The sequence below is a fragment of the Bactrocera neohumeralis genome, chromosome 2, assembly GCF_024586455.1.
Source record: "Bactrocera neohumeralis isolate Rockhampton chromosome 2, APGP_CSIRO_Bneo_wtdbg2-racon-allhic-juicebox.fasta_v2, whole genome shotgun sequence".
Classification (NCBI taxonomy): domain Eukaryota; kingdom Metazoa; phylum Arthropoda; class Insecta; order Diptera; family Tephritidae; genus Bactrocera; species Bactrocera neohumeralis.
Window position 1 is genome coordinate 14,466,908 of NC_065919.1, and position 12,639 is coordinate 14,479,546.

Sequence of the window (12,639 nt, forward strand, 5' to 3'; positions counted from 1 at the left end):
TGTGTGACCAGGCACTCATATAAGGTGCACTTGGTTACGTTCCGCTACACTATTAAGGCGTTCTCTACACTTCTGCGCCAGTAGGAATGGAGATATTGGTGCGTGGTCCTGCGACTGACTCCTGCTCTAATTCCCTCCGACGTTTTTGAACCTACGATGTACCACTTGATTGTATTATGCCTAAGAAGTAGTTTGAGAGTAGTTTCATTCCCTTCAGCCTTGCTACTAAAGTTAACCTTGAATTTCTTGGTGTTAAGTTCACCCTTTTGGTAATGCTGTCCCTTGGGAGCCAAGGGTATTACAACACTTAATTCTTTACCTCTGTCACACGCTTTTGCTGTCATTTGCAGCAGTGTGTGTTCAAGCATGACTTCAAGAGCTGTCGTCGGGTATTTACGCATTGCACCCCACATGGAGATGCATTCATACCGTTGAGCTTCGATATTTGAAGTCTGCGAAGCCTGTCCACCGCCTCATACGTGATTATCGGTCGCATGATCATATTGTATAAACACCTGAAAATGCTTGGCTACAGCTCCAGCTTTGACCATGGTCGAGTCGACATGCTGCTAGCACCGCAGAGTAGAATCCGGCGTGCGACCAAGATATTTGGCCATGTTTTTCACATCTACCTCCAAAAGGTTGGGTTCCTGAGGCCGGGCAGGGGTCGTCTTAGAGATTGATGTTCAGCTCAACCTCACCGCATTATCCTTTAGCCAGGTTTAAACCCCTTTGTATAAAGTCACAGAGAGTGTCCTCGAATTTGCCTCTGGCTATAATAACAATGCCATCCGTACTTAATATTTCTTGTTTAAATAAAGCTTAAAACATCACCTTTCCAACACTATATCAAACTTTTTAGACTACCCAATATATTGATGTTAACCCTTTATCTAACTCGATTATTGAACCATATTATTGAGAAAATTTAACAGTTGAATAACAACATATAGCAAGAGTATAAAAATATACAAAAATATTACACTGACTAATATTTTAAAATTCGTTGATCTGGCAATGCCGAAGCGCTGTTAATGCCGCAGTTTTTTTCCTATTTTCTTGTTTACATACTTAAACTGCAATTTATGTATTCCTATTATCCTATTAAATGATACAATTATGAAATACAAATTTCAACTGTCGGAAATAGCTTTGGAAACGCCTCTGCACCTGTTCAAAATTCCGCAATTCGCATGGCTTTGTTTATCATCTGCAAACTAGCTGAACTTGAAATTTTAAATGCCTGCCAATTACCTCAAATTACAACACTTCCGATGGTATTTTTTCTTTGAGAATAAATATCACTTTTGACAGAAAAAACTTTCACGGATTTGTAGGAAAAAACATGTGCTTATGATGGGCAATTAAAATAATAAAAACAATTTATTTCTAATTAAAAATGCGTAAAACAATTAAACGCTGGAAACGCTGGAGCTTAGAATTCAAGAAAAAAAATATAAAAATATGCAAAAAAAAATATACTTATATAAATAAAATTAAAAAATCTGAAGCTTTTTTTCGAATAGAAATGGGTAAAATAATTTATATTTCTTATAAAAATTAAAATTTCTTCAAATTGAAAAAAAATTTTAAATTGAAAAAAGTCTCAATTCTTTTTTTCCAAAAAAATCTAAATTCTTTTTTTCAGTAAGGTAAAATATTATATGTTTATCATATGTAAAAAATTCCGGAAAATCATAAAGTAATATTTTGCAAATTTTAACGATACTCCTGTCTGATTTTCGACTAGTACATCAAAATTTAACTCAAATGAGTGAAAACATAATTAATTAATTTTAATTTTTCACCTAATTCTGAAGACTTTTGCTTGAATCTGTAATTTTTCTCAACGTTCTGCCAACTTGAAGTCTACATTTCCCAGCTTCAATGCGAATAACGCACAAAAACGAGTTGCTGAGTAATAAAATAAAAGAAACTCAACCATGCAGAAGCACCTATAAGAAAATGGAAAGCACAACAAATGGCCTGAAGTAAATAGGTAAATAAAAGAGAGAAGTGTATTAACCTGTTCATTCCTCTTTGCATTTTTCTCGTTTTACCAGCACGTCATCCTTAAAAAGCGGGTCACAACGTGCTTCTTATGCGGCCACAACACCAATTTCTGCCCGCAACACATTAAAACACAATGTGTATGCTTGAGTGAGTGGCGGTGCAACAGCGCTTGCAACGTCGAAACCGGTTCTCAACACCTTTTTATAAAATTATGCAGCAGTAAGCGATGAACCACAATAGCACACATGCTTACAGTCGGCAATAATGCTATGCGAACCAATATTGAAAACGCAAAGGAAGTTACCGGTGAAAAATAAATGCGTGTTCGTTGAAAGTGCACCGATAAGCGTGACTCATAAATAAAATTGTTGCGTTTATCGACACTACTAGGGTTTGACAGAAGTATTCCAATATGGTAGTCACGCTTTCGTTGACCCAACAGTGGAAGTTATAAAAAGTAATCACTGTAAAACTTTTCCGGTTTCTCGGCGAAAAACTGCGACAAGTAATTTTCACAGGCTGCTCTTGAAGCCAACTTTACTCCATTAAGGGAGTTCTGCACTGACCGAAACAAATGGTAGTCCGATGGTGCAAGGTCAGGGCTATATGGTGGATACATCAAAACTTCCCAGCCAAGCTTTCCCAGTTTTTTTTCGAGTCATCAAAGTTGTGTGTGGTCTAGCGTTGTCCTGATGAAAGGACGAAACACTTTCTGTTGATCAGTTCTGGCCATTGTTTTTCGATTGCTTGCTTCAATCTCATCAGTTGTTGACAGTAAAATGTAGAACCAATAATTCGACAAGGCTGGAGTGGATGATTCTTTTCTAATCCCACCAAACACTCAGCATAACATTTCGAGGCGTCAATCCTGGCTTTGCGAGCATTTGTTGAGCTTCACCACGCTTGGACCATGATCTTTTTCACACATTATTGTCGTATTTGATTCACTTTTCGTCTCCTGTTACCATTCGCTTCAGAAATGGTTCGATTTCATTTCGTTTCAGCAAAGAATCGCAGATGCTAATTCGGTCCATTAAATTTTTCACCGACATTTCATGTGGTACTCAAACATCGAGCTTCTTTTCGTAGCCAGCCTTTTTTTAAATGGTTTTTTTGATGAATGTTAAGCGGTTTATCAAATGGAAGTCGAAAATGACGGTTTTTTTATCGACTTTTTATGTCCTGAAAGCTGAAGGTCATCCCAAAAAGTCGTTATGAAAAGTGTTTCGAGAATTGGAAAAATCATTGGCATAAGTAAATTACATCTGGTGGGGATTACTTTGATGGCGGCAAATTAATATTTAGAATTTCCGGCCACTTTTTTATCATAATATAAACAATTTTTAGAGGCAGGAAAGTGAAATAAAATTTACTTTTAGATCTTTTGATGAAAATTTTCTACTTTATAACAAAAATAAAACAAAACTCCTACATTCATTAAGCTCTGGTACGAATATTAATCTTAAATACTGTTGTTATTGGTTAACATAATATGCATGCGACATTATTTTGTCTTGGCTTGTGGGCTTTTACTAAAACATTCATATTTTATGCTACGCTCTCTGCATAACTTTATGCTGAGAGACTTAGTATACTAATATATTGCGCTCTCGCCTTCACAATTAACTGCTTCTTTAGTCAAGGGAGTGGCGATCTCTGCCGACCTGGCTGAACCCTCAATTAGCTGCTTGGGGAGTTAGTATTTGCTGGCTAGTAGTTAGTATTGCCTGCGCCAGGTCAATTATTAATAAAGTACACACCCTTTTAATGTGGCTCTGCTGCACAAAGTGTCAATTAAATTGAAAAGAATTGGTTGTTGAAGAGTATAACTTACTTGCTGTGCTCTCACGCGCCTAGCACAACTGTTATGGCTGTTATGTTGTATGAGTAATAAAAGCAAGCGACATTTGAGATTTGCTTAAGAAAAAGTCCGTTAAAATTTGGCTTATTCATTGCTGAGCGCGACTGTATTGGTGTTGGTGAGCCGAGTTTGGGAGTGGCTTGAGAGTATGCGTCAACAAAAGCAGTATACAGTTAACACTTGTTCTGGCAAGACGTAACCATAACATTCATACTTTGTTTACACAATTTTCAGACAGTGAAAATCTTCTTGAAAAAACAGCAAAAATATTAAACTTTTAAGTTATTTTCAATACGTAGAGTAATACACTTCACATGGGTCCACGTGGTGCCGAACTTTCTAGTGAATTGAAAGCACAGATCATCCAGCATTACAAGGACCAGAAGTCGGTGCGTGTTATAGCGCGTCTAGTGCACAAAAGCCCAGCTACGGTGCAAAAAGTGATCGAACGTTATCGTGACTCGGGTAGTATTAGAAATAAGGCGCGATCTGGGCGTCCGCGTAAATTCGATGAGGCCGAACATCATTTGATACTGCAAAAAGTGCGCCAAAATGCCAAAATGAGCGCACTCAAACTGCAAGCGGAGGTGGAGTGTGAGACGGGCAAATTGTGCAATACCGAGACTATACGTCGTGTGCTCTACTCCGCTGGCTACATTGGGCCACTAATCCATCGCAAGCGCGTGGACTTCGCTAAGGCACACTTGCAATACGATCTCAACTATTGGCGCAAGGTGCTCTTCTCGAGTGAATGCCAATTTCAAGCATACCAAATGGCGCCACATGTGACGCAATGGCGTCGTGTCGGCACTGAATCGGATACACCGAATGCTTTGTTTACCTCAAAACAACCCGATAACATGATAACGCTGTGGGGTTGTATGTCCGCTAAGGGTGTTGGCCGTTTGGTTATCTGCGATACGCAAATGAATCGCGAGAAATATTTGAGAATACTACAAGAAAATGTGATAGCTAGCGCCACCAAGCTGGACTTACTGTCTAGCGGTTATATATTCCAGCAGGATAATGACTGTAGGTATCGGACAGGTGTGGTGCGCGATTGGCTGCTCTACAAAGTGGGCAAAGTGCTGTATACGCCATCACAGTCGAGTGATCTAAATCCAATGGAGCAGATATGGGGCCATCTAGATTTTATGTTGCAACAAAGTGCAGTGCAAAGTGAAAAGCAGTTGTGCGCTTTATTCGAAACCGAGTGGCAGCAGATAACTTCGCAAGTAACCGAAGCGCTTGTCGCATCTATGCCGCAGCGTTTGCAGGCCATCTTAGATTCCGATCAGCCATAGACAAAGATGATTTAAACAATTAGTTTTACTTTTATATTTATTTTTCTAGTTTTTTTGTTTTTTTTTTATTTACCACACATAACGTGACTTGACAAGAAAAATCAGTTAACAGCCAAGTAAATAAACAGTCCTCATAAGACCTTGTAGTGTAATGAGGTTTTGGATGTTATATATTAATAAAATTTCCTTCAAATGAATTTTTGCTCAACTTCTGCGTTAAAAAAACCAGAAATACATAACATTTAATATCAAATCAATATATGTATGTGACCTGGTCTACGGAAAGGGGGCTTAGGTGTCAAAAAAAAAAGGAGAACAATTAATGAGATAACGAGAAATTGACGATTATTTTTAACAGCTTTCCCAGAAAACTAGTTTTCGCACGTTAGCTCCCTTTTCGTAGACCAGCTCACATACTATATACTTTTTTTCAAAATTTACAAAAAATGCACTTAGCCTGTTTTTTATTGTTAATACATGTTTTAAATTACTTTTTTCTTATAAATATTTAGCGTTAGTGTCAATGCTCGCCCATTATCCGTCCAATTTTTGTATAATGTAATAAGTATTATTCTTAATTTAAGAAATTAGTTTAATATCAAGCCAAAAACCAATTATAGCCTACATTTTATACGAAAATAAATACAAATAAAAATAAAGATAAAATAATGTTTGTAATAAGTTTTAAGTAAAAAAATATAAATAAAACAAGAAAAAACGTTAACTTCGGCTGCACCGAAGCTAATATACCCTTCACAGGTGTATTTCTTTTAGTAACTATGTGTTCAGTTTGTATGGTAGCTATATGCTATAGTACTCCGATCTGAACAATTTTTTCGGAGATTACATTGTTGCCTTAGAAAATAATCTATACCAAATTTGGTGAAGATACATTGTCAAATGTGAAAGTTTTCCATACAAGAACTTGATGCCGATCGTTCAGTTTATATGGCAGCTATATGCTATAGTTAACCGATCTCAACAATTTTTTCGGAGATTACATTGTTGCCTTAGAAAATAATCTATACCAAATTTGGTGAAGATACATTGTCAAATGTGAAAGTTTTCCATGCAAGAACTTGATTCCGATCGTTCAGTTTATATGGCAGCTATATGTTATAGTGGTCCGATATCGGCCGTTCCGACAAATGAGCATCTTCTTGAAGAGAAAATGACGTTTGCAAAATTTCAAAAGGATATCTTAAAAACTGAGGGACTAGTTCGTATATACAGTAGAGACCCGCTAATCCGGATACGGCCTAATCCGGATTCCACTGTAATCCGGACAGGGTTAAAAAATTCGAAATTTCTATTATGTCCCTTGTAATCCGGACCGACATTCTCTATCCGTATTCTCTAATCCGGATCACATATTTATTATTCACTATATTCGCTTTTATGCATTATTGTTTTAAGTTTTTTTTGGAACGTGTGTATTATTTGTTATAATAAACAAACAGAAATTTATAAATATTTTTTCTTAATACGAGTACATAGTTCTGATATGTCTTTGGTAATCCGGATTCCCTGATATTCCGGATAGGGGCCGGTTTTAATTGATCCGGATTAGCGGGCCTCTACTGTATACAGACGGACGGACGGACAAACACACAGACGGACATGGTTAAATCGACTCAGCTCAACATACTGATCATTTATATATATACTTTATAGGGTCTCCGACGCTTCTTTCTGGTTGTTACAAACATCGTGACAAACTTAATATACGCTGTTCAGGGTATAAATATATAATATCAGTTTTTGAGATATCGATCTGAAGTCTTGCACACGTCCTTTATTCTTCAAGCAGCTACTCATTTGTTGTCATCGCCGATATTTAATCATTATGGCATATAGCTGCCAAACAAACTGAACGATCGCTTGTGTGGAAAACTATTTTATATTTTCACGAAATTTGGCTTAGATTATTGTCTAAGACAGAGTTACCATTTCCGAACATATTGTTTGGATCGTTCCATTATAGCATATAGCTCCCATACAAACCAACCGTTCAAAATCGAGTGCTTGTATGAAAAGCTTTTTTATATGTATGACAAGATATCGACTTCAAAAACACAGTTTCGAGAGAAACGCGTTTAAAGACGGCGCACTTAGCCTAAGCCTCGAGCGCACAAGTTCTCAAGTCTGTATCTCCGAAACTATTACTCGGATCAACTTGAAAATTTAAGACAATATTCTACAGGTGTTGTAGAATTTGATCAGACAATAAAAAAAATTAGATTTTTTGAAAACCTTATGTAAATCCATGTAACTCATTAGATATAATAGTGATGACAATAAAATTTCTTGGGTCGGTAGGTAAGCGTATTACGAATTGATATATTGGAAAAATTGATTTTGAAAATTTTTGAGTTGTGACTGTTTTGTAGTTAGTGTACGTAATCTTTAAATATGTGAATGAGATATTAAAATTTATATAATGTGATAGCTTCGCTGGTACAGCAATCGGATATTTTATATTATATACTCATATGTAAATATGTATGTATGTATGTAAGTATATGTATAAGAATATACCTTCAAACGTCGAAATCCAAATGCAAATCGAAAGCAATGCAAACCAAAACCACATACCAGACATTTGCACGTGACTTTGCTGGCGAATGCCATGAAACCGAACATTTGACATTTCCAAAGTTACTTGATATGTCAGAAAATTATAGACAATTCCAAAAAATAACAAAAATCGTTTAGTTCCTAAGCTTAGAGGTATTCAAAGGCTACCCATTTCAGCTGAAAATTAATATGAATAAGACGCGGCTTGGCAACATTTTGTCGTGGCAATGGCGTGTAAATGTACTGCCTGCCTTCTAAATAAACAACAACAATTAGCAAACCCAGAAAACGACAGCGCAGCGTCAATATAGCAACCACTGAAGTGTAAAAAACAATAAATCAAATTTACATATGTACATGCATACACACACATGTGCGTATTAATGTCAATATGTATCTATGAAAAATCAAATTTAATCAAGAATCGTTCGACGATTGCTTGTGAGACGCAAAACGAACCCGAAATTGATATAAATTGCAGAAATGTCAAAACAAAAAATTCGCTGCAGAAACTCTTGTTACTATTAATATGCACATAGACCTACATATTTACATTTGTAATTGCTTATGTGCATCTTCACTCATCGCGAATGAGCCGCAAATGCAAATATAGTTGAATGCAATTATTCTGCCACGCCGCCTTAGCAACAGCAATTTGCTCTAACATTGTGCTTAAAATGTTTTTTGTTATTATTGCGATTGTTGACAGCACAAAAATGTGCCAACTTAATTTATATAATATTTGAACGACATATTTAGCTCTCAACGCGCGCACCATAGCCGTTTGCATTGTTGTCATTTATACTAAACAATAAATTACTGTGGCACAGTGGGTCGGTTTGTATGATTTTGCTATTAGAAAATTATTTTCGTTAGCTTAGTTAGTTTTTTGATTACTTCATAGCAAAGACTATATTATATGCATATAACAGGAAAAGAACAAATAAATCGTAGATGGAAGGCCTTAATCTTTGAAATTTCAAGAATTACGTATGCTTCTTGCTTAAAAATTGAGATATCTCAATAGATCGCAAAGATATCTACTTTTACTATTTTATGTTCTTATTGATTTTTCGTGAGTTGTTGACTTGTTGAGGTGATAAACCTACCAGAGCTAGGTAACTGAGAGTGAAAAACAAAGAAAATTGCTCATTCTTCGTTGGATAATTTAAGGGATTACATGGGTTTACGGGTTGCAAAAAATCGATTATTTTTATTGTCTTATTAAATTCTGTAACACCTCTAGAATATTGTTCTTAATTTTCAAGCTGATCCGCGTAAAAGTTTCTGAGATACAGCCTTGAGAACTTGTGCGCTGGAGACTAGATAGGCTAAGTGCGCCGCCTTTAAGCGCGTTTTTCTCGAAAATATGTCTTTAAAGCCGGTTGGCAAGATTTCTCTAGAACTACTCAACCGATTTTCATGAAATTTTACACAGACACAATTCTTAAAGACTTGGGGGAAGAATTTTTTTCGATTACAACTATTTGTAATTATTTTTTGTAAAAAATGTCTGCCAAACATCCAATTTCCAGTTCTTTACCTTCGTTAAAGTTTTAGGTTAAGATTATAACCAAAACACGTCTTTTTACATTTTGCTGATTCTGTAAGGAGTTATCCTGCCAACGCGGGCGCATCTTTTTTCGAGGGGTCACCGGAAATGGCGTCGCAATGGTCGAGTTTAAAATATTTTTTTTTCCAAAAATATCAGAATTTCTTTGTTAATACTCTATGTTTGTAATAATAAAAAATTCTAATAAAATATTTATTTTTTTATATGAGAAAAAATTTTTGAAAAACGGCTGTTTTTCTACCCGAGAAAACCCATGATACCCCTTAAATTGAGTCTTTAGGTTCGATTTTCAAATAAACATCACTAAAAATATGTGACATGGGGTTTTAAGTATCCAGAATCAGCTCTACGTACGCGTTGCTATTTTTATTTCTATATCCTGAGCAGGGTATATTATACCAGTCTGATGTCGATTTAGCCATGTCCGTCCGTTTGTCTATATATACACCAACTAGTTACTCAGTTTTTGAGATATCGAATTGAAATTTTGAAACTGTACTTTTCTCACCGAGAAGTTACTCATTTGTTGGAATAACAGATATCGAACCAATAAAGTATATAGCTCCCATACAAACTGATCGATCGGAACCAAGCCCTTGTATTAGAAAACTTTTTCATGTGAGGAGATATTTTCAGGAAGTTTTGCATGTGTTGTGTCGGGGTCTATTCTGGATAAGTAGGAGGTCTGATACAGTTTGCAGAACGAAGCTGCGCAAGGGTCACTCTCATTTCTCGCTCTTCGTCTGTAATGGGAGGTGGTTTCACTCCAAGTACATCATTCACTGAAAGGAAGTCGATGATTAATGGCTCCACTGTAAATGGCGCCCACTGCTTGTGTCCGAAGTCTGGTCGGCGTATTGTTTAATTCCGTTGACGTAGTTGAGTAATGACCGTTTGATGCTCCTAGGAGGCGGTTCCGCGCCAAGCAGGTGATTGCAGGAATAATTTCCGCGAAAGAACCCCAGCAGAAACTGCTTGAAGAGGAGGCCTCCTGTCGTAGTCCGGAGTGCAGTATTCTGATAGGTCTGGAGCTTCCTCGTCTGCGTCTCACTGCATCCAGGCGACCATACTGGTGCGGCGAAGTTTAGAACCAGTCGGCCGATTACCTTGTAAGTTGCCAACAGCGTTTCTTTGTTCTTTCCTCATGTGCTGCCGGCTAGCGACTTGAGGATTTTGTTGCGGCTCTATATTTTAGTGGTAATCACGGTCGTATGAGGAGTAAAGAAGCACATACTGTCAAAAGTGACACTTTTAGGACTATTTACAGTCGGAATCTTTACGCCATTGTCTGCAATATTCAGGTCAAGTCTGTACTCCTTCGTCTAGTTTGTAAATATGGTCGCTGTGTATTTAGTAGAGGAGAGTGTTACGTTACGTGCAGCGAGGAAGCGAAGTGTATTATTTTTGCTAGTAATAATAAAAATAGACTTAGCAAACTGTATCGGCTCTATTACGCCATTTGATGCATTTAATCCAACGCTAACTTGCTAGTTTCGAAGAAGTTACTTGTTTTAACTTAATCTTTATCAAAGCATACACTATAATTTATGTCCAAGACGCGGCGCAAAAGCTTGATTGTATTTCGGTTGAATATTTTCAGTTACCGTTACACAGTTGTGTGCATGATAATCCGAATTTGAGTCAATAATCTTCATATTAAGGAATACTTATGTTCCAAAACTCACCACTTTAAACGTTATTCTAATCTTCACATGGATTTTTTCGATAAACAACGATCATTTATCATTCAAGCTAATAGAGATAGAGATTAGATTCAAGATCTCAAGGAAACCACAACAAATACAATAAACCGCAACTCAATCATGGAATTTGATTCGTTATCCAAAACATTCTTAATTCTTTGAGATATTTTTTCCAAAAATTTTGAAGTTACGTCTTTTCACACGGATAACTTTTGAAATTTGTTAGTGAATTAGATAATAGTTGTGCGAAACGTAAACCAACTACCCTCGTAAGTCATTACAGAACTCATTAGCTAACTTCCAGTGGTTCATTCACGACATTTCTATAGTCGTAGGCTTTAGATCTCCAAACATTACTATTATTATAATTATTCTTGCCACACACCTATTGCTCTATACTATTATATATATGTATGTACAAATATATGACACAAATACCGTTACAAATTTAGTCATCTGCTTTGTTGTTGTGCTAAGTCATAAAGTATTTTTCACTTGCGAAGAAAAGCTATAAAATTGTGTTAATATGCTATTACTTTTACGAGTACTGTTATTCACTTTTCTCACTGGAAAAATTTATTCCTAAGCAAACACCAATATTTATTTATGTATGTACATACGTATATAAGTATATACATACATAGTATTTGTGCATTTATCTTAATTAATTGTAACATTTGCCAACGAATTGAATTTGTAATTGAAACAAATAGGCGTTGGCAGATGTCTCCACTCAGGACGAGGAGGGGGGATCAGGTCGATTTGAGTGGTTTACAATTGAAAGGGCAAACAAGGCGGGGGAGGGAGTGTTAACATTCAAATACATATACATACATATGTATGTATATGAAGCTGTGGTGCCAATGTTGTGTGTTGAGTGTGTGTGTGTATGTGTGCAATGACAATAAGTTCAACTTGTTGCACTTCTCTTGCATGAACTTGGCTAGTCAATAGATGGCTGCCTTCAAAGCTTATATGGGTTTAGCCGCTTGTAAGCATTGCTGGGCGCATACATACAGTACAAGTACAAGTGCAAGTGCCAGTAGTTGCATGTGTGTTGGCATATGTGTGTGTGTGTGTACTTGGCTCCCCATCGCGGAGGCGCATCTGTGGCCACTTACTTGCATAGCAATCAATGTTAATTGCGCGCGTGGCTGAGTTACAGCCCTGTAAGTTTTTAACATACATACATATACACTCATATATATGTACACATACAAAAGCATATTGCTTTTTGCTAAATATAACGTAATTTATAACACAATAAGAAAATTGCATTTAACAAATGAAAAAATGAATTAAGCTGTTGTTGTTGCAATGCCAATTGTTTTGTATGCAAATTTTGCAACTAAATGTAATGAGTATTGTGCAATAGTCAATTAATTCATATTAGAAAACAATTATTCGAAAAATATGTCTCCAACGATTACGTATGAGAACACTTGTGTCATTATATAATCGATCAATTTTTGTAAAGTTGTAAACTAATAACGCGAATGGGCACATTATTTTTTTTTTTTATATAAAATTGGACTGTGGGCGTGACACCGCTCACATATCTCGAAACCCGCCCAACTTTTGAACCAAATTTGGTATGTGACATTCCCC

General features: G+C 36.3%; 1 protein-coding gene across 2 annotated transcripts in view; it reads left to right on the forward strand.

Annotated features, from left to right (window-relative positions):
• Window positions 1-12,639, forward strand: part of LOC126767882 (5'-AMP-activated protein kinase subunit gamma-1) — a 236,166-nt gene that overhangs the window by 69,200 nt on the left and 154,327 nt on the right. The window lies entirely within an intron of this gene.